At 42.1% G+C, this 21,962-nt stretch overlaps 1 protein-coding gene across 4 annotated transcripts in view; it reads right to left on the bottom strand.

Annotated features, from left to right (window-relative positions):
* The window catches only part of FHL2 (four and a half LIM domains 2), a 37,120-nt gene extending 20,280 nt beyond the window's left edge, over window positions 1-16,840 (bottom strand). Inside the window, exon 1 of one of the 4 annotated variants that reach the window (XM_019008096.2) lies at window positions 16,736-16,840. The gene's annotated coding sequence lies outside the window, so the exon portion shown is untranslated. Of the gene's footprint in view, window positions 1-3,540; window positions 3,727-16,735 lie in introns of those variants that run through there. The other 3 variants (XM_015642157.3, XM_015642163.3, XM_015642147.1) reach the window with 3 other exon arrangements.
* Between the last annotated feature and the right edge of the window lie 5,122 nt (window positions 16,841-21,962).

The raw sequence follows: 21,962 nt of genomic DNA, 5'->3' as shown, positions 1-21,962 counted from the left end.
TTTAAGCCAAAGTACCTATGGTGCATGAGAGGTACAGAAGAAAGTACAAAGACATAGAAAGCTTGGTGACATAGACACAGGCAATCTTTTTGTGGGCAAGATTATTCCCAGCTGAAGAAGGAAGATGTTGAATCCACCATGGAGAGCAGCATGGCATAGTATGGAGAGGTGGAATTCATCAAAGGCAATATCCTGGTCTCTGGAGACATTTCTGCTCTAAATCTCAAGGTGCTTCAGAGCAATGACAAAATATATCTATGTAAATGCTTACAGGTATGTCATTACTTTATACAATTTACTGCTTTTATTATGCAAGATGAAGTGAAGAAACAGTGGTGGGTTTTGAGCCCTCATGCTTGCTGAGGGTCTAGAACTAACACCATCAGAGTGATACCTTAGAACTTTCTCTGCAATGGTTGATATATCTGAAATTTTAATTCAAAAATTTCCTGTAGAAGGGAGAAGTGAATATGCTTATGTCAGTGTTATGCTCACCTGCATTCCTCTTATGGCATATTATTATATGTACAGTAACCATTCAGCATCCCAGTTGATATAATCTAATATAATATAGAAGGGTATGTGAAAAGGAACAAAACTAACTTTTTCACCTGGCATGAGTATTTTGATGTTCATCCTTAGGAGAAGGCTCTAGTGGTTTATAATCAAACTCTGTCTATATATAGCTAATTAATATTGTTGAAATGTTAATGCTTCAGTGGCTGTCAATGTATCCAAGATTATTTTCATGAAACCTGTCATTACCCTGCCATTTCACACTCTCACTTGGGGTGAATCTGCATCACAAATAACTGCATATGTAAATTAAATATTAAAACTACCCCATTAGAATTAATCAGTCTAAAAATGCAAATCATGAGATTCCCCCACTCTCTGAAGCAGTATACAGGTGAGGAAAGATGATTGCCTACAATACTACACCATTCAGAGTGTCCAGGGATGCTCAGGACAGATTTACCCATCAGAGAAACATGAATGAGACTTAGACCTGAATGTTCCTGGTCCGTGGGGACCTTGAAAGACTGTGAGCATGCTGGCCAGCAGCAACAGGCATTGCTTGTGGCCAAAGGTGTTAACACTCATCTGACCTTCCCTTAACTCTGATTATCCTAGCCCCTGTGGGATGAGGCAAGGCAGGGAGGTGAGGAGATCAGCAGGTAACACATTGCTTGGCTCTGAGGATCAGAGCTCAATGCTCTGGAGAACTGAGCCAGAGGTCTCTCCTGAATATAGGTCTTTGCAGCCCTCCTCATCCCTTTCTTTTGGGATGAACATTTTAACTTGCAGTGTAGCAGAAACTGTCATTAACCCTTACAATTATAGAAATTTTATTTTGTCACCAGTGTTCTGGGGTTGTGGGTTTTTTTTGGCTTCTGACTTTTAAAGCATGATGGAATCCTGACAGACTGTGTTGCGTGTGATCAAAGGAATTGTCTGATCTCTTTTCTAATGCAAGGTGTGCCATCTGGGAGAGCTGATGTCTGCGTGGACAGGAAAGATGTGATTTCAGGGAAGTACTATCCCTAGACTTCTCTAAGAAGTGGGAAATAGATCATTTTTTGTACCTGAGTTCTTCAGTTGGGAATCACCATTACATGCTCTACATAGTACAAGCTCCACATAGACAAACAATATCTGACACAATATAGCCACTCTTGTGACATGGAAGTGATTTCACAAAAAATTAGTAATATTATCCTGTAAATCCAAACCACCTGGAAGTGTCTATTTGGTGCTTTCTGATTTGTCAACCGCTGCTGATTTCTGTGGGAACACATTTGACAAAATGGTGAGAACCAAAAATAATTATATTTTATCCCAGCACTTTAGCCATCTTGGGCTTTTTCAGAAGACCACCATAACTGGTCCACCCCCTAGTGTCAGGTGTGCTAGTTAGATGGAGATGCCAGGTGGGAACCCCAGGTAACTTTTACAAAGTTAAATCCTCAACAACAGCATTTTATTTCTTTTCAGCTGCCCCACTCACCCCAACCACGTTGGTTCACAAGCCAGAGATCATTTTAGCCTATGGCTATGGTAGAAGACAGTTTTATTGGTACTCAGGTCAGATTTAGATATTAATACTATGGTATGTCAGGAGCTGAGTTTTCAATACAGCGTATCCTTTTAAAAAAAATTTCTCCCTATGTGACCAAGAATTGGTCAGGTTCTATTGAAAAATCAACCTTTAGAATCCATCCTTTCCCAGTTACGTCTACAGGTGCACAAAACAGACATAAATTTTTGTAAAAGAAACAAATACCAACCATTTCTTTTTGCCTTCCATATCCAAATGCCTGAAACAATCATGTTCAAAGTTTACCATCTGGCTGATAAAAGGCAAAGAAGATTTTGGCCAGAAAGCTGGGAGTCCCATAAATTTATAAACTGATAAAAATAGGGTTCACAGCAGAAACACAGAGACAACCTTAATTGTAGTGTTCTTTCACATTTGTGTTCATTTGTGTATCTAATAACACAGCCTTATATTGGTCCCTTTTAGAACAATTCCTATTCAAGACAATGTATAAATACGCATAACCATCAATAAATGTTACTGTTACTGACCCTGGTAATCTCAATGTCAATTAGCAATCTTAGTTAATGTACCTCTAGATTGGAGTCAGGGGAGTGGCAATCACAGACTGACTGACTTGCTGGTACATATATTTCTATAACATTTATTGTCTCGTGTACTCAGCTAAGCTGTGTGTGTCTCTACACAGCAAAGCTGGAATATGCAGGTATTTGGTCAACTAAATAAAAGCCACATCCCTTGGGGGGAGTACAAAGTTTGGAACAGCCGTCAATGCAGACAATGAAAGTATTTCCTTTATTATGTACACAGGGAAATCCATGTTAGCATACAGTAAGGACTGGGTTATTGTAGCTGCACACACATGCACACAGAGAGAAGCACAAAAAGAAGGAATGCAGCGCTATTAATTGGGATTTGTATTCTAATTTATTCTCTCCACAGAAAAGGAAGAAACAGATGCTGATGGCTCCCCGTTTTTCCCATACACAATCTGTCCACACTGCCAGCAAAAAGGAGAGGCTACCCTTGTTTCATGTGTATCTGCTCTTGCTACAGTACAAAAATGCTCCTTTGTTGAGCTCGGTAGCAGGACTGCACGGAGGTGTAAGGAATCTAAGACCCCATCCTGTACTTTTTATCACCTCCCCAGGGGATTACACACTCAGCACAATACAGTCATTAAAAATAGTTACACATGAAAAGACTCAGCTCCTCATCAGCTCGCTGATGTGTCACTTTACTGACATGCAGCAGTAATTGCTGTGATAAGAAATTTGTCTTTTTGTCCTCTTCACACCCCTCCCCGCGCACTCAGGAGAAAGGGGGACCGGCAATCTCTCTCCTCTGCATCCTTCCCCCAAAACCCACTGGGATATTAAACAGCCCTCTCCTCCTCTCCGCACCCTTTGTTTAAAGCGACACCTCCAAAGATATGTTCTGTGGGCAGTGGGAGGGAAGGGGAAAAAGGGGTATTTACTTACAGAGCAGCAGCGGGCAGTTAATGCCACCTCCTGGAGCGGGGACAGGGGGTCACATCCACTGACAGATGTGCAAGGAGCACGCTGGGCTGCCTGCAGCGCAGAGCTGTACTGCCCGCCGGGCTCTCTGCTGCCTGCACAGAGCGGCTCTGCCGATCGCAGCTCTGCAGTCAGCGCTGTGTGGAAAGAGGCTGCTGCCTTCCCCAGCCCAGTGAAACCCCTCGCTATCATTTTACCATATAAGGACACAAAAGCATCGGAGACTCTCGTTCTTTGAGGAGCTCTGCAGCTGGCATTCGACACTTTCTCTATTGCAAGGGTGTCGATACTTCCCCCTCCTAAACATCTTGTCTTTCTTGGCCCCCTTCCTAAAATAAGGCTCCCTCTCCCCTCCTCCAGTCTTTGTTTCTCTAAAGCCATGATGCTCATTAATAACACGGCTTTGCTAAATCTGAGAGCTCGCTCTTTACAGAAGGAGAGGTTTTACAGCAGCTCAAGACCGAACATTTGTAAGGCTCTTCACCTGGCTGAGAGAATAAAGTCCTTGGTTAAAATTGGTATGAGGCTTTATTTGCTTTGGTCATTTTGCCTGCTGAGTGTCTTGCCAAAGAAGAGTGAAACAACCTGTCTCTCTTCTCCTTTGTGGAGAGGTGCACATTTTTACAAGGACCAAGTGTACAGGCATTTCTTTATGAGCATTCAGATCCCAGTCAAGTTTCTCTCCATCCTTCTTTCTTACCAAGCTTCCCCATAATCAGGACGAAAACGAACAAAAGCAGGGGAAATCAATGAAACCAAACCCAAGCATCTCTTTGTAAGAGAAAGCCAAAGGAACAGCTTGTCTCAGCACATGCTCAGTACCCAGTCGAGAGCCTTGCCAGTGTGCACATGGTAAGAAGAGAGGGAACTATTAATCCTGCTATAATCAGGAACTACTTTTCCTGCTACAAAATCCAATTTCATTTATCAACCATTCTAGCAGAAACACATTCTGCTAATCAAAACAGTGAGGGTCCTGGGAAACCTCCCAGAGGGAGAATTCGGATGAGAAGCACATGGGAGATGTCTGCTCTCTGCAGCTTGAGGGCTAGGCTGGGAAGGCAATTCAGGGTAATTCTTCAGTAATGACCGGTGCTTGCCAAAGGGAGGTGCTTTAATATGAACGCTTCCAACCTCAAGGGATACCAGAAGGATAAATATGTAAAGCCCATTATCCCAAGAGAGTCTTGCTGTTGTTTTGCATCCAGAAGATGCCAGGTAGTCATCTTTTGGATACTGGGTTCTGGCGTGTGCCTCAGCGGTGGTGTAAATGTGCACATGGGCTAGATAAGGGTTTTTACTGCAAAATGAACTTATGCCAGAACCCTGCCCTGTACTTTCTGTCATCTTATCCACCCAAATACAGCCAGATTTGAAATGGGGGTAAAATGTGTTGGTTGGTCTCAGTGCTACTCCAAATCTAGAAAAGCACAGAATAAAATGGTGGGGAGGGACCATCCCTGGTTCTTTTATAAGAAACCAACTTTCATTTACAGATGTAAGTTATTTTGGTGACCAGCAATGATCTGTTTGTCAGTTGATCCAGCCTTTGCTGTTGAGTTCTCAAAACACAGGCATCATGCCCTGGAGGACTGACAATGGACATACAGGATTAAGAATGCCATGGCAATTAAATCTTATTAAAATCAAAGCTGCTGCACTCCCCAGCCACGTGGGGAGTCCCTGATTCTTCCCTTGAATTTGCAGTGGCACTGTAAAATGAATTAAACCAGAGTGTGAAAAAATTTCATTGAACCCATGAACTACCTTGGATCTGTACCTTTATCTTGGGAGAGCTATACTGGCTGGGTCTCCAGTCCCATCAGTGACTTCCTGGATGCCCTTGGACAGAACATTTCATCTTTCTGTTCATTAGCTTCACTGTCTGTAAATATAAAGCTCAGGACAGCCAAACTCACGTGTAAGTTGCTAGGAAATTTACCAAGGACTAGCTAGAGTATGAATGTATTAGGAGGAATAGTTTCTCTCTTTTAGGTTAAACTATTGCACAGTGGCAACAATAATTATTTATTTTTATCTTAGTTACTGTTCTTACCTCAGCTCTAATTTAGTAGTGTACACTGAAAAGGAGAAAGGCCTTGAAGTTGATTAGAATTGGGCTATTTGATTCCAAACTTTTCTAAACAAACTATTCTGAATGTGTCAGAAAAACATCAATATGTTTTTCAATATTCCTGATATTTTTATTTCCCCATCTGTCCATTGACAGCTACTGCAGAAAGTCTGACAGAGATTTTTTGATGATCCTTGTCATACAAGGCAAGTGTTTTCCACAATTATATGTTTAAATATATACTGACTCCAGCTGAAATGATTTAGTTTATCCGTTGCAGGTCTGGGTTGACTAAGGAAGATAAGGTAATTTTTGCCTAATTCAATATATCACCTCTGACTCCTTGGAAGCAGAGAAACCTCTGCCAATTTAAAACCCACTGATTTGTGAGCTCACTATGGGACTTGACACCCAGCAGCCACCTCAAGGCTATTTGGAGCTGTGAAAGGGATGTGGAAGGTTACCAGGCACACCTTCCCTCATCCCATAATGAGGTGTATGCATTCCACCAAACACTTCTAGGGAAGGTATAGGGAGTGCCAGACCTCTTACCCTCCTTCAGGACCACTCACCCCACATTTACCTGGCAAGTAAATATTCATCAGTGACTGGCAGCCCTTCCCAGCCCCTTTCCCACCAGAATCAAATCCAACAGGTGTGGGTGGGTGGGAGAGCCACAAATGCCATTAATTTTCAGAGGGATGGGGAGGAAAGGGCAGAGGACCTTTCAGTAACAAATTTATTATGTAACCCAGTTCTTCTTTCTCAGTATATGTATTTTATATTTCATTTTTACTTCATTGGTTCTCTAAAGAACCCAGTAGAGATCAGGCGTCTTCAAGGCTTCAGAGGAGTGAATGCGATGAAAACGGGGGCAATGCTTTCAATAGGGGGCCTAAATCAAGAGTGGAAATGCAAGTACCATACAGTGATTTATAAACATCCTATGGTTTATATTTATCTTTTCCTCATGTATATGGCATTTACACAGCATACATTGCTTGTTCTTCAGGGGTCTGTGTGTTTAACAGGTTAATTTTATGTGTAGAATGCTGTACCTCCCATATGAGGAAAAGAGATGGGAATAGTACCATTTTCATAGCAGGACTTCTCAATGATTTTACTAAGCCCTCATAAGTCTCACTTCAGCTACTGGACTGATGGTGGCATAATTGTAATTTCAGCACTTACCTCCTTTTCTGTCTGAAAAGAATGAACAAAGAAAAGTAGTGGAAAGAGACTGCTGGAAGTGGAATATTTTTATTTCCCCCAGTTTGAGACAAAGAGAAATAGAATGTCTCTGAGAGCAGGGGAGGGGGAAATAATACACTTTTAGGTTTGAAAATGGCTAAGCTACTGGCTGATTCCTTACTCCACCAATTTATCATGGAAACTGTTAAGTTACTTTATCAGAATTCAACTAATTCCCTTTTTGATGCTTGAGTCTGTGTAACACAAGCTTCAATTGAATATGAGAGGGTGCATTTAGGAGAGCTGCTATTTTTGGCACTACTACTTAGGAAGGAGTGTAGACTAGTGCAGATGTTGCATTTTAGTTCATTAAACCTAAAATAACAGCTAGGCAATATGAAATCTCCCTGAAATTTCATTCTTATAAAATGCTCAGATAAGTATTTTCCCCAAGATTATGAGGAATTTACAAAGGATAAAAAGATATTTTCAGCATGTATTTTCTTTCCCAATTCAGTTTCCAAGTCACAAGGCTTTTTGCAATATTCTGATCTTCCCTTCTTCCCCTAGGAGACTTGAACCTCAAGTAGAAAGACACATCAGGTAAGAAATATCAGTTTTGCAGATTCTGATGAGGGAATTACAGACATCTTTGGACAATCCATTGAAACCACACCAGCCAAGACAGATAGAGAAAGTCTGTCTGCTTTGGGATCATGCAAGACTTCTATTATTGATGTTTAGCCTAAATCAATGTGGAAACATTAGTCATTTAGAAACTCCAATCTAATCCGTAAAAAAAAAAATACTTCCATGTTTACTTTCTTAATATGTTTAAATAGTTTTCACATGCAGTGCTAAACAATTTCTTCAGGAATTTAGAGAAAGATGTCATGGTTCAGTAGCATCAAAGAAATTCAGTTATCCATAGGAAAAGTTATCTTTAGAAGGATAACATGATGCTATGTGATAACAGAGATAATTGAGACTCAAATACATGTGTGTCTCTATGATAGCATGGTCTGGGATAGAGATGAAAGCATTGTAGAATATTATGGCCAGTTTGGACAAAGATTTCATTAATATTTTTAAGTTAGGATTTTTGATCCATTTAGTCCCAGTTTCATTCAGAGAAATCTGTCTCCTGAAAGAGATGTCCCAAAGTGGATATGGCAGTGAGACACCTGTCAGGATGTGGTCTGTCACTTTCTGTGTAATTGCTCCCATACCCCTCCTTCTGTGGACAATTGAGATGTAAGAGAGGGCTTGCAGTGGATGACCCAGGCAGAAGAACAACTGTGTCCCTTTTTCTGCTGCTTTCCTCTCTCCCAGCTGAGTAGATAAACAGCTTTTATCACTGATGTGCAGAGGAACAAAATTTGATCACAGAGGAGAGGTGTAGTGGTGCTTGACGAAGAAGAAGATAGAACACCAGAGGAAGCTTCATGCATCAACCCAGGGCTTAAAGGAATGGTATCTGCCAAGGAAAATCCCTCTTGTTGACAGATGAGTTTCCAAAAGTCTGGAAAGATGAGGCACTGTGTTACAGGACTGACAAGTCCTTCACTGGACAAACAGTATTGTCAGAAAATCTATCCCAGGACCTCATGGATTAAAAAAAAAGCTATAGAGGCCATTGCAGGATAGAGGCAGCCCATCAAACAACTCCCCAAGCAGTTAGCTGCCTGTACCACATGGGGCAGCCATCCTGAACAGCCCTCACCAGGCTGTGAGCTGCGTGAAGAAATAATGAAGATTTACAACAAAGAGAGTGGAAGACAACAATTCTTATGGAATACAGTATTTTCATCTACTTTCCCTAGCATTATTTCTCATTCTTTCCCCTCATTAAGGAAGAGGTGGTGCCTTTAATTTTAAGGAAACTAGAGTGAAACATTTTGGTCTTTGCCATATTTACATTTCTTTGGCTTCTAAGTGTTTGCTAAACCCCTCAGCTCTATAGTTTGCTCATCTGTAACCAAGGGCAGAGATCTTGGTGACATGTTTTTGGAAGAGCTTTGGGATAGAAAGACAACCCCCAACAACATGTGGGGGGTCTTCATATGACTGAATGATAATAGTGCAAGGACCTATGCAGAGGAGCTCTTGCTTCTTTCCTCTGGGTTCAACTTGACTGCCATGTGGGGCCTGAATATGACAGATGGGAAGAACCTTTTGGGCTTCCTACCCCTGCAGATGGAATCTGGGATGTCAAATTACAACAGAGGTTGCAGTAATTGCTGGTCTTCTGAGCTGGTAAATACTACCCCTTAATTTAGGATTCATTAATTTTAGTATAATCATGATTTATCATTCCCTGTTCCAGATGCATGAAACAAACACACTGTGATTGTTCCAAGAAACTAATCACTCTGTGTTTCCAACAGCACCAGAGACTTGCTATTCTGTAAAAAATAGCTCCCATTCCCTGTGGCGTTCCCAGCAGCACACTTCAGCATTTTTAGGCAAAATCCCCTTTCCATAGTCTTTCCCCCTCCCACTGACCCACTGTTCATGGCTTCTTCTCCAAAACCTTACTCCTGTGTGTATTACTTGCTTCTGCTCCCCTCAGCACTTTTTCTGCCTGCAGTCCTGATAGCTGTTATCACCCTCTGGAAATAAAAAACAACATCTGAAACTACCATTTCACTTTATCAGACATCCAGAGGCCTCAGGAACTTCTGAGCAAAGACAGGCTTGAAAAACTGAGCAGCTGGCAGACACGTTAAGAACTTAACTAGTTTCCAAGGCAGAAGTGGCAATGTCAAAGTCATTCCTGGCAGATCTCTGTCTAACTTGCCTTTAAGGGTTAAGATTAGGACAGGAAGGGAGGAAGGGAGGGAGGAAGGGAGGAAGGAAGTTAGTTTGTTTTCAGTCTAACATTCATGCCTGTAAAGGATGAAATGTCAGGCAGAACTTGTCATTTGTAGTTAGTTATTCGGATCGCACCATAGCAATAAGAGGGTCACTGAAAACTGGTTCCTCCAATTTGTTATGCTGCTCTTGGGAAATGTCTTGGGAAGAAAGGGAGAAGAGAATGTAATGATATCTCTTCATAATACTCTCCCAGCCTCCAGCAACTTTTGGCTTGGGGATTTCTCAACCTGGAGGCAGTATCCATACTGAATATCACTTTCATGAACTTGCAGTTCCCTCCTGGTTGCCTGAAAGGAAATTCACAGTTTCCAGTAACAGGTAGCTTTATTCTGTGTTGCTGAAGAACCAACTTCCTTGTGTTAATTTTGAACATATTACCTACCAGTTTCATCTGAGGCCTCCTAGGTGTTACCTTTGGAGATATAATGAAAAAGTGATCTTTATTCATATGCTACATATTCTATGCTGTCTTTGTCAATCTTTATCATATCTCCCCTCAGCCATCTCTCTTAGGCCAGGGAGTCTTAGTCTACCTGTTCAGTCTGTACAAATGCTACTTCTCGTGTTTTATCATTCCTCCTCAAACTTTTTCAATATGGCAGTTTAGTTTTTCAGGTGATATAGCCAAAACTTTAGCATTCAGTTTGCATTTTGGCTGCTTGTGTTCTGTTGTTTTGGGTTTTTTTGTAAACCTATATAACCTCTAAATTTCACATCCAGCTAGACATGTCAAAACCATTACTTTATAGTTAAAGTTAGGTTTTTCCCCCACATTCACTGTTTTATGCACATCTACATTCAGTTTGAGAGGCTATTGTAGTGCCCACTCATCCTGTTGCCTAAGATCCTTTTCTCTCATCTGGTTTCTCAGTCTTAGAAGAATTTCCATTAATAATCTCCTATCAATCTCTTTGCTGTAAAACCTGTCTATCTTCCAATTGATTTTATGTGATATATGCAAATATCTTCCTTCTTATCCTGTCACTGTGTTTTTAAGGTTTTGTGGTGAGGGCCCTTAGTGAATGCACGGAAAAGGACAAATAGGCAGATGCTGTCAACCAAAGATCTCCTGTACCTCCAGGAGGAATTTGAGGGATCTGTAGAGCATGATTTCTCCTTACCAAGCTATATTGAATTTCTCCCAGTGTATCATATTCACCCATCTTCTCTACCCTGTGTGGTGATTTCTACTAAATTTCTCAATATTACCAGGCTCTATTTCTCCAGCTTTCTCTTGGAAACATTTAAAAAAGCTGATGCTGTATTGGATACATTCAGGTGTTCAGTTCTAAGTCTGTTTTAAATAAGAGGCCATGGACTAATATTTCAGCTAATTAGTCCTCAGTCCCTTTAAATCTGTTGTATGAACACCATCTAGTTCTAACATTTTCTTCCTATTCATTTTGTTTATTTGCTCCATACCTCTTTGACAGACACTTCAGCTTGAAATAGATCCTCTGACGATACCCATAAGGAAGCATTCTGCTGCAGGAAGCTCTCCAAGCTCCCCACAATGAACACAGAAGCAAAAAAAAAGAGATCATTTAGCCTCTTCTGTTCCAACCATCAAGGACTTCAAGGACTGGTTATCTGTTGGACCTATCATTCCCCAAACCCTTCAACTTGCCTAGTATTCAAATGAAGCATACAGTTACAAATCACTTCCCAAATTACTTCAGACTCACAATATTTTGATGTAAGTAGAAACAGTCACTCTCTCCAGTCTGATCATGACTGGGGACATCCTGCTTTGAAAAAAGATCCTTCTGTATGGCAACAATTATTTTTCTTCCCAGCTACTGTTTGTATATACTACAGATAAACTGAGAGGGTCTGAGATGTAGGCTCAGACATATATTATGATTGAGTATATGAGCTTAGAATGTGCACTTTGAAGTAGAGTCCTTGCTGTTGATCCTCTTAGGCCTGTGCTTACTTTGAACCCTATAAGTGCTCAGGCCCTTTAAATAATAGGATTAAAGTAATCATTTGGTTGCTGATGTGAATTTCATGTCTACCGCTTCACACAGAGCTGAAAAAATATACCATCCATTCTCAGCCTGATAGGCATATGGGTTGTGTTTGTGCCTGCCAAGTTTATATTCACATGGCTGTCTAGTGGAGTTGCGGTCTTAATGTGAATGAAATTCGAATGTTGTGAGTAAAACAAAGGAAAGACTTGTAACAATGGCTTGTCTTGAAGATAAAGTGTCTCTTGCTGGAAGATAAGTAGTTTTTATGGATCATTAGAGGGGAGTCAGAACTCACATTATGAAGCAGTGCTAGTCCTTTTGCTTATCCCTAATGTCTTACCATGAAGTCCAGTGAGTCCTGGTTGGGTTGCTACAATGTAAATGCCTTACATGACTGAGCACTGCCCATCTGTCTGCCCCTGAAAAGCCTCTCCACAATGATGCTGGCTCTTCCTTATATCCAGAAGGATTTCCATGAACCCAGACTCCTCCCTTGCAAGAAAGAGTTTCTAACACTTGGATATCCAGCAAAAAATGTGGGGAAGGGACTGGCTTGTCTGGCAGCAGATACAGCACTGGTAGGCAATGGGAACTTCATTGCAGGAGAGAGCAGAGGAAGACCTGTGAGGTAGGCAGACTGCTCTACCTGAGTGCTTTAGCACTTTCACAGCCATGCCCACACTGCTTCTCCTGCCAGCTTTCTCCATGAGCATGCCCTGGAGCCAGCACTCTTTGCTATTTCCTTTAGTAAGCTGCAGATCCGCCCTATATTTATATTAGTAATCACAGGGTAAAAAGGCAGAAGGAGGCATGGCTGGCCTCAGATCTGGTCCTTAAAGGACCCTTACTTCTTTTTTCTGAATTAGGAAAACGTGCTATTTTTCTCCCCTAAAAGGATGTTGAGAGAAGAAATACTCGATGGTGAAAGGCAGGTCATGCGAGCACATAACACGTAACATGTTTGACCTGTGCTCACACAAATTCCTCACTGGGGCTTATGTGGTGGTGTTGAAAAGTACAACAGAGTTTGTTCTGAGAACTTCCTCTCTATTATTGTTTTGTACCAAAAGTGCCATGCTATCTCTCTCTCTTTGTATTATAATTAGTATTCTAGGCCCCTGAGTGTCCTCCTGCCTTCCACACCCAGAGCTGGAGGCTGGGAGATGTGTTGCAATGGAAACCATGCATAGGGAATTTGAATACCAAGCATTGGAAAAATGGTATAAATAACAGGATAATGGGCTTCTGTGTGATGGCATCTGCGCCTTGCAGGTATTTCTGTTTTCATATGGTAATCTCAAGGCATGTTGGGCTTTGCTTCCCTAGCCACAGACTACCAAAAAGGAGCACTAGTCAATGCTGTCAATGCTTCCCTCCTACAGAAAGCATGCAAATTTCTAGGAAGACTGGTGAAAATCTGTTCAGTTTGACAGGGAATATGCTGATCTGAAAGCCCACTGGCTTTGTTTATAAGGTGTGTGAGACAGCTTCTGTCCCCACTTTTTTCTTCTCATGACAAAGTGCTTGTTTTCCTTTTTAAAGGAGAGCTCTACTCTAATTTGTTGTGATATGGGAGTTCCACAGACATGCAGGAAAAGGAAAGAATATTATAAAAGACACCCTGTACAAATGGCTTCATAAAAAATATTACTGAAAGTATGAAAATATGAAGTGAAATTGAGGGAAAATATTTTTCCTTCTAGTTTCCTTTCAGTTTTACTAATTCTTGGTAAGAGTGTCCTAACAGTAGCCAGTAAATCAACCTGCAGCAGAAACATTTTGAGTTTTATGAAGTGGATGAATCCCTTTGCAATGTCTATGGTAGTTCTCCTTCCATGTTTGTCAGAGGGAAGTGAGCAAAACCAAGCAAAATTGCTCCAGCTGCTTTCAGAAAAACTAGGACTCGGTGCAATATGACCTATGCTTCTCAAAACTGATCAGCATTAGATGATGAATATTGTTGAAACAGCCTGAGATTTATCAGTGTAGAACTGTACTCACAGTGATATAAAGCCAAAGATAAAATATTGCAGTCAGTAATAATTCATCTCACTGAAAAACAACTGTGTCAGAATGTCTGTGGTTTGGTTAGACAGCACATAGCCACAAAGGAGGAAAAAGGTAAGAAAAAATATGCAAATGCACTTTTGTGGTACAAATCTACACAAGTATGGCACTATTAAAATTAGAGGAAAAAGAAAGTGATCTGAGTTTTGTTAAAATAATCTGTGGATGCATCTGAGAGAACTCCTATTGATATCTGTGGGACCAGGATTTCACCCCAAGTCAGTATTCACATCCACTTCCTTCTCTGGTTTTCTTCCTTGTAAATTAACCTTTTACATTTTCTGTGTTAAAGAAGTGTTTGAATGAGGCTTCCTCTTCACAGCCTCTTGCCAGCTGCAGTCAAAGGTCTGCCTTGTTCTGATGGCTTGCTTTTTTCAAGGGAAAAAGTTATTCATCCATTAATCATATATTTAAATCATAGGTAAGAACAAAGCATTATTGTTGGAGATTGCCTTTAGAATGGTTTCACTTTGGAAACAGGCTTTGGGTCTTTTTGTTTAACTTCACTTTTAAATTCAAATCCCGTGAAAAATCACAGCATTACTATGTATGTTCCTGCATTTTGTTCCAGCTAAAGACTTTTGGCCAACAGAGGTTTTTTAAAAAGCTAATGCTTTGTTCTACATGATTGGAATGCTGCTTCTGCTTCTTGTTTTTAAAAGGGAACACTGTCAATACACCAGTGGCTGCAATATTTTAACACTAAGTGCCCAACCAGCACAATTTTCTCATTTTTATTGTTTTAGCCAGAGGCTTGGAAAATAGACAAAGAATTTGAGGACATTAGAAAATTCTTAGTGTGTGAGAAGTGAGGCTATAAAAAATTCTGGTTTTGTACATGATTTCTTTATTGCACAATTTACTGTGGAGGCATATCAGCTTAGATTAATAGCAAGACCTTGTGACGGGTGAAGGCAGCCACCATGTCCCACTGGTGTCCCTCTAAAACAGTGCATTATCTGGTAGGACATGCTACCTTTGGGCTCCAGGTAACAGGAAACTCATCTCACCAGTGCTGGGGAGCAGAAGATTGGAGCTCTGTGCAGATCTGAGCAGACCATGGTGTAGTGGCAAGACAGCTACGGCTGGAGAGGAGCGAGATGTGTGGAGGTGTTGGCTGCAGTGTCTGGAGATGTTAAGCCTTCCAAGGCATCCATGTGGGGACAGTAAGCCCCAAGATAAGATAAATGCATGTGTAGATAATATGGTCTTTTACATTACTTTATTCTTCCACTTATGTGCTGTTCTTGACACGAAAGGTGGAGCAAACTTGTCCCTAAGCATGTTTTCTCAGCACTATCTACACTGACTGTCACAGCCCACACCAGCATAACCCAGGAAAGCTAAGTCAGACATGACATATTACCTGAGGTCATCAACCACAGTAGTGAGTGCCTGTCACAGATGAGGTTGGATACCTGGGGGCAACCTCAGAGGCCATGTCTTTACTCATAAATCAGACAGGACAGCAGGATGCTTCCAGGCACTGAGATTCAGTCACTTATGCTGGTCTGTTGACCTGACGTGTAGGGCTCTCCCCTCTGGGCATGGTCTAAGAGCAAATCCCCCTAGGGTGGGTTTTGGATGTGTTCACTTGATTTCAGAGGCCATGAGTGTGTAATAGCCTGGGCACAGCCCCAGGGCTGCATTTCCTGTAGGAGCACTGCCAGGCATGCATTGCAGAACCAAGAGACAGCCCTGGGACCAGACCAAAGTCCTGCACCAAGTGCACCGATGTAAACACCTACCTCTCATCTCCAGTCCCTGCATCTCCAGCAGCTTTAGACCAAGTAATGATCTGGCCTCCTGCCTTTGAAATCATCACATAGGATCTGGCCTCCATCCTAAGCACTTTGAAGTGGGCTATATCCTATCCTATAAGCACTGGCTTTGCATCAGGTCTAAGGAGTCCAGCTCCTCAGGGTACTAGGGACCTGAGATCCTGTCAAAGCCCATGAAGGATTCACCATCTGAAAAAACCCTTCTTTCATTTAAGTTCTTGAATAATGGAATAGTAAACAAACTCTAGTGCAATGTGTGATAACTTTAGCTTTTAGACTAAAAGTAAATAAATATTTCTTACCTTTGTGTCATATTTTGTGATCCTTGGATTTCAAAGCCTTTGGTTATAAGAATATTTATAATAAAAATGTGTCTCTAAATGCATCCAAACAAATGTAGGCACATGCACAAATAATATTATTTTCCCTACAAGGTGTTCTTTTATTTGTTTTATTTGAAAATTAATGCTCTCATGAGATGAGGTTAAAAGTAATTTAATGTAACAATATCCTGATAATTGGCATTTGGCAGTTACTGCTAATGCTATTTTACAGGCTAGTTTTGATGAATTCCTGCTTTGAAACACAGTTATGATTCAGTGCTTTGCTTTCTTTTCCTTTTTCCCTCAACTGCTGTAATCCATAACAAATAATTGTTTAAAACACGAGATCAGCAAGCATCACCCATAATTTTCCTTTTTTTCTTTCATGGCCACTAGAAAATGGTCTGAAAGAGGGGAAAAGTAAAATACTCCTTCTGTCTGTCCACCTTTTTTTTCCCCACTATCTATTCATTTTCCAAACATTCAACATAAAGAAGAAAATGCTGATAGAGGGGAAAAAAACTCAAAAACTAATTAAAAGCTTTCTGCCTTAAGTAATTCAGTTCGTTATTCAAGGAAGTGTCTATAGTTAGATATGGTTGTGTTCCTTGAGAACATGAAAACATGACAGTATATTCTTAGTGAAGAAATGAAAGAGCAGCTGTTAGTTAGCACCTGGTTCCCAACAACAGTCTGGGAATACAAAGAGAGACTCTCTGTATGTGCCCTGGTAGCAAGAGAAGAACAAACATCTTAAAGTGCACTCTTCCCCTGAGAAAGAAGCACTCCCCTTGAGAAGTGATGGCAAATGGCAGGTGGAAAAGAGAAAAGGGCTCAAAAGACAGTGAAAACTAAAACAAGACACTATCTTACCTTGCTGCAGCTCAGTGCTGCCTCTGCTCATGAGTCTGTGAATGAGAGAGGACAGGACAGACTTGCCTCTATTGCATTGCCCAAACTATATGTTTCGTAATTAGACAGTTGGACATCTGTGCTTCGGGGGAGCTATAAATATAATATCTCCAAAGCAGCAGCCATGGGCAGGAGATAAGGACTGCAGCATCTCTGTGCTAACCAGCCTTTTAAGGTATCACAGCTAGAGCTGCATGAGGGCCCCGATGGAAAGGGTTTTGTGCTCTTGAGTAGTGCCAGCCCATCACTTTGCTGCATTTGGGAGTGCCTTCAGGGGTGCTGCATCTCCTCACACCCCGAGGAGATGACAATATTTCAGGGCTCAATATTTTGTCTGAGATATGAGCAACTCCAATTTATCAATCAGATTATTCGTCAGGCCTTTGGGATTGACAGAAACACCTTAAGAAGTGCTGACTGCTCTGTGGATGTAACAAACTCCAACACTCCTTAACCTGTCCATCTGTCCATACCAGGTGTGCAGCCCTGTTGCAGAATAGTTTGTGTCTTGTGTCTTGCCTTGTTTTTGCCCTGCACCTCCTCATGCAGGAAGCTGTAGTGCCACCTCACTACAAAAGACAGCAGCTTTAGAGATTAGCCCGAGATCACAGTCAGTGTTGGCAACGGGACTGTAGCTCAGGGGTGAACTTTCTGCTCAGGACTTGTTGTATCATTCCTGCTGCAAGGTAAGTGTGATGCTGGGTGAAGGGGACACTTGTACATTCAATTAAACCAAGATGTTTGAGGTGGAAAAAAGCTCTTCTAGTAGCTCCCATAGGAATAGTCTTGCTGGCTGGGGAGGAGAACCTGTCCAAACAAGGCTCAGTGTAGAGATGGGGTTACAACCTGCCTACATCCTTGCCAATATTGGGTCCATCTCTGCATTTCGATGTACTTCTGCAGAGAAAGATGCAGCAGAGGCATGGTCCTTGGTACAAAGATGAACTATTTTAAGGGGAGGAAAAGGAAAACCTCTCTGTAAGATAGGGGGTGTGAACATCAGGCAGACTCTGTGTGCAGGCAAATGACTCTCCACAGCAACATACTCCTCTGAAGAAGTACTGTGCTGTTTGTTGAACTGAGGTTGCCGGTTGTTCCTCCCCCTGGCTGAATCAGCAGTATTTGACAAGGGATTAAACTCCTTTGCTGATTTTTTTATTACTTCCATGATCCTGAAGAATACTTCATGCCCTTCATCTCCCCCTTCTCTCTCTCTTCTTTAGAGCTCTAGTTGAGCAATAGTCCTTAGGAGAGAGTGTCACCTCCCAGCTTGTTTCTAAGCAGTTTGGACAGCAAGTGCAGGTCAAACTGCAGAGGCTGGATACTAACACAAACTGTGTGCCAGGCTTTTTGGCATGACAAATTGATTTATGGCTTGATGTGGAACCCAGTCAGGTTTTATGGTTTTAACTCCAAACCAATGAGAAGCTGGCATCTGAGGCATCCATCCTACCATCAAAAAGCGCGCAACAGCATGTCCCCAGCCTCTGCCAAGCAAAATGATTAGACAACCTGAGTCAAGCCTCTGGCAGAAAATGACTTTCACACATCTCCTTTTATCCCTGCAGAAATGCCTAGCTTCCAAGCACCATGGATGAGGAGCATGGCCTAGAGACTTTGGTTAGGGAGATAAGAGAAATATCCTGCAGATTGCTCGAGAAAGTATTGCTCTTCCTAGATCTAGTGGCCTTTTGCCTCATATTTCTTTAGCCACCATGTAAACAACCTTTTCCAGAACATTTCCCAGAACAATAAACAGTTATGAAAAGCTGTTTAAGCAGCAAAAGTGGGGTAGTTAAGACATATGTTTTGACAGCTCTGGAAAGCCTCAACCTTTTTATGTTAGCCAATTTTTCTGTTTGCATGATTCAAAGGTCCGGCTGATGTTGTAGAAACAACCTGGATAAATGATGGTTGTCCCCTGCCCCAGTCCAGGATGTTCTGGGCACTAATGACATCTTTAATCCCTAGGTGTCAGCCCAACTGAAGAACATTTTTGGATTTGGTGTACACATCCAGCAACCAGGCACCAGCTTGGGTCAAATGTTGCCTTCCAGAACACTTAATCTAAAAATGAGAGAAGGTGGATTACACATCTGCTAATGCAAACTTTACTGCTTTTCTCTCTGATGAGAGTCAATGTTCTCTAAAACTGGTTACCCCACATTGTCCTGCTAGTTCAATTGTCCCAGTTTCATTTTGGGTGTTGCTCTTACTCTCGAGGACTCTTACCAGGGAAAGGACTTCTTGAAAAAGGATGCTGCCAGAAAGCTAAATCACCAGCAACATGTCAGGCCTTGATCCTGTGCTCCTGGCAGCAGGTAACAGCTGAGCCACTTCCTTGAGAAAGGCAGGAGAAAGTCCCCACACCTAGGGACCAGCACTTCCAAGATACAGAAAGGTGGCAGGCTAGCAGAAGAGGAGAGGTATTCCTGTGGATATTGTCAGAAGCAGAGACTTCGCCAGGTTTCTCAGCTATACAGTGGTATTGGAATTTAGGCTTTATGAAAAGGGACAGAGGCTGAGGCTCTCTATCCCACAACAGTGTTGGCATTGCTTGGCACAGTCCCCCTTGCCATTTCCATGGGGCTATAGCCCTGCTGCTTCCATGACTGAGGCACAGGCAGGAAGCAAATCAAGAATTTCAACCAGTTCCCTACTCCAAGGCAACAGGATGTGTATGTACAAGAAGAGCTGCTTTACAATCACAGAATCATTTAGTCCGGAAAAGATCTTTAAGATCATTGAGTCCAATTGTGCTTTAGAAATTAAATGCTGCAAGTAGTAAAGCACAGCTCCCCTGGAAACCATACCAAGGTGCCATTAACCATCCATTGCAGTGAGGTTAGAGGTTTAACCACTAATCCCTCACAATCAGGATTTACCTTGCCATTCTCTACAAGTCACAGAAGATGCCAGAGTGTGGGCATCCAAAGAGAACTTAAACGTTCAGGATAGGTTTAACAAACCCAAATCTAACCAGCTTGCACTGGTAGTGTAAAAGAAAGAAGAAGAGCTCTACTAACAGATATTCATGGGAATCTGCCCTTGCTGTTCTGTCATTTGTGTTCATGGTAGGCAGCACAGCGATTAAAAATGTGTTATGATGTTGTTGAGCCTTTAATCTAATTTGGGGGATTTAGACATGGGTTCTGTACATATGATATTGACTGCCAGAAACTTAGCAGCACAGCCAGAGGGGAAGAGGGCACCTGTGGGGATTGTGTTGGTAGTCAATATTTTGCGAACGCTTCACACTCAGGTCTTCACAGTGAAAAAGACAGGATTAGCACTCGCTGTTATGAACAGGGGATTCAGCTGTGTTAGCAAGACATCAGCCTGTCAGTTTCTTCCAGCCCTTCACAGCCACAGGTCACACCAGTGCCTTCCAAATTAGACACCTGCACATAAAACTCTGCACCCAGCCCCCGCCACACCTGGGGGAGTACCTGGAGGATCCCAACCCCACCTCCCTCCTGGTGGGCAGCTGTCCTCACTGACACCATTGTGCCCAGACTACGGAGCACAGGTGAGATGTAGGTGCTTTTGTATGAAGCAGCAAAGCACGGTGATTTCCAAGGGCCTCATCTCTGCCTGATTTCCCCTCCTGCCCTGTGTCTTGTGCTGAAACTCCAAGAGGATGTCATTGCTGCAAAGGCTTGAGAGCAGGTTGGAACACTCAGAGCCCTGTGACCTGCATGTTTTCCATGCATGCTCTCATCAGCCGTTCACCTCTCACAGGTTTTGGCATCTGATGTAAGCCGGTTATTTGTGTGCTTTCTATGAGGGCTGGAGGCGCCCATCTCCTCCTGCTGACTACCTAGCGACAGAAGATGGCTCACACCAGACTTTCCTTCACATAAATTTTGTTATCAGCTAACTTCTGATCACTGAATTTATGTGAACTGTGCCTCACTCAGCACAAGATGCCCTTGCTTTGAGTAGTGTGCCACAAAAATGGCTCTGTTGGACGAGATGTAGGTTAACCTAGCCTATTTTCTTTCCTCTAGCCAGAAGTTTGTGCTTGTGAATATATATATATCCCAGAACAGTTGTCCAAATTCCCACAGGTTTTGGGTTGGGAACATTGAGACAGAAGCAAATTATATTTAATGACCTTGAAGCATTTCTTTTTCTTTTCTTTCCATGAATTTTCTGTTGCTTCTCACCCCAAACACTTGAGGTGTTTGTTCTGTCCCATGCCCAGTCTCTGCAGCTTGTACCCCTTGGGCCTGGTGGTTGTCAGAACTCTCCAAAACCTCTAAAACCAAACTTTGCAAGGAAAGCCTAAGGAGATTTTTCCATTTCTCCCCTTTCCATCCCGTGTCCCACTCACACTGAGGGAGATGAATCCAGTCCCAGGCTGCCTTTCTGTGCCTACTTAATAGCCCCATGCCTCAGGGTTCACTCTGCAGACCTGATGACAGCACTGACAAATGCCCTGAGTGAGGAGAGAATTTCACCACCCTTGAGCCAGAGGGAGATCTGGATATATTTTCAGAGTACAAACAAAATTGGAAAAGCAGAAATCATTTGTTCTTCACTATTCCACCTATCTAACCAGCAAATATCACAGCTCACAAAAGGCCACTGCTCTTAGCAGCTGTTTCATGGCCCCATCTCTGCCCTTTCCCATTTTGGCTGAAATAGTTGTTCACTATACTTTAGCTGCTGTTTTTGGATCATGCTAAGGTTTCTTCAGTCCCAAACTAAATCCAGCCTCATAATCCACTAAAATAAGTCCTTACAAAGCTAAGCAGGCTTCACTTAACAACAATAAAATCTTTTGTGGTTTATAGTGACAAAAGGATCTAAGTAATTGCCTGAGTTCAAAGCAGATGAGACAAGCAACCCCAGTAACACTGAATTTTGGTGCCCTGTTTGCCCACTTACCTGCCTGTTTGAACTAATGCCTTTAACCCGCTTTACCTAACTCCACCAGTGAGTACGAGTACACATGCAAAAAATTGTTTCAGGACTCCTTTTAGAAGAGAGGAATTTTCTGCTGAGGTAACTCTTATCTCAGAGGAGTACAGTGCTGTGACCCCAGCAGCAGGAGTCAGGAGCTGCCGCTAGCAAAATGAAGAAATCAGGAGCCCAGTCTGTTTTGCCTGCCTCCAAGTATGAGGCTGCTTGTATGGATCAGGAATTTTAGACTAAGCAGTTTTATTTTGGCATGCACAAACAC

Source organism: Parus major, chromosome 1, assembly GCF_001522545.3.
Source record: "Parus major isolate Abel chromosome 1, Parus_major1.1, whole genome shotgun sequence".
NCBI lineage: Eukaryota > Metazoa > Chordata > Aves > Passeriformes > Paridae > Parus > Parus major.
The sequence above is the reverse complement of the archived record's forward strand: the minus strand, read 5'-3'. Positions and strand labels throughout refer to the sequence as shown.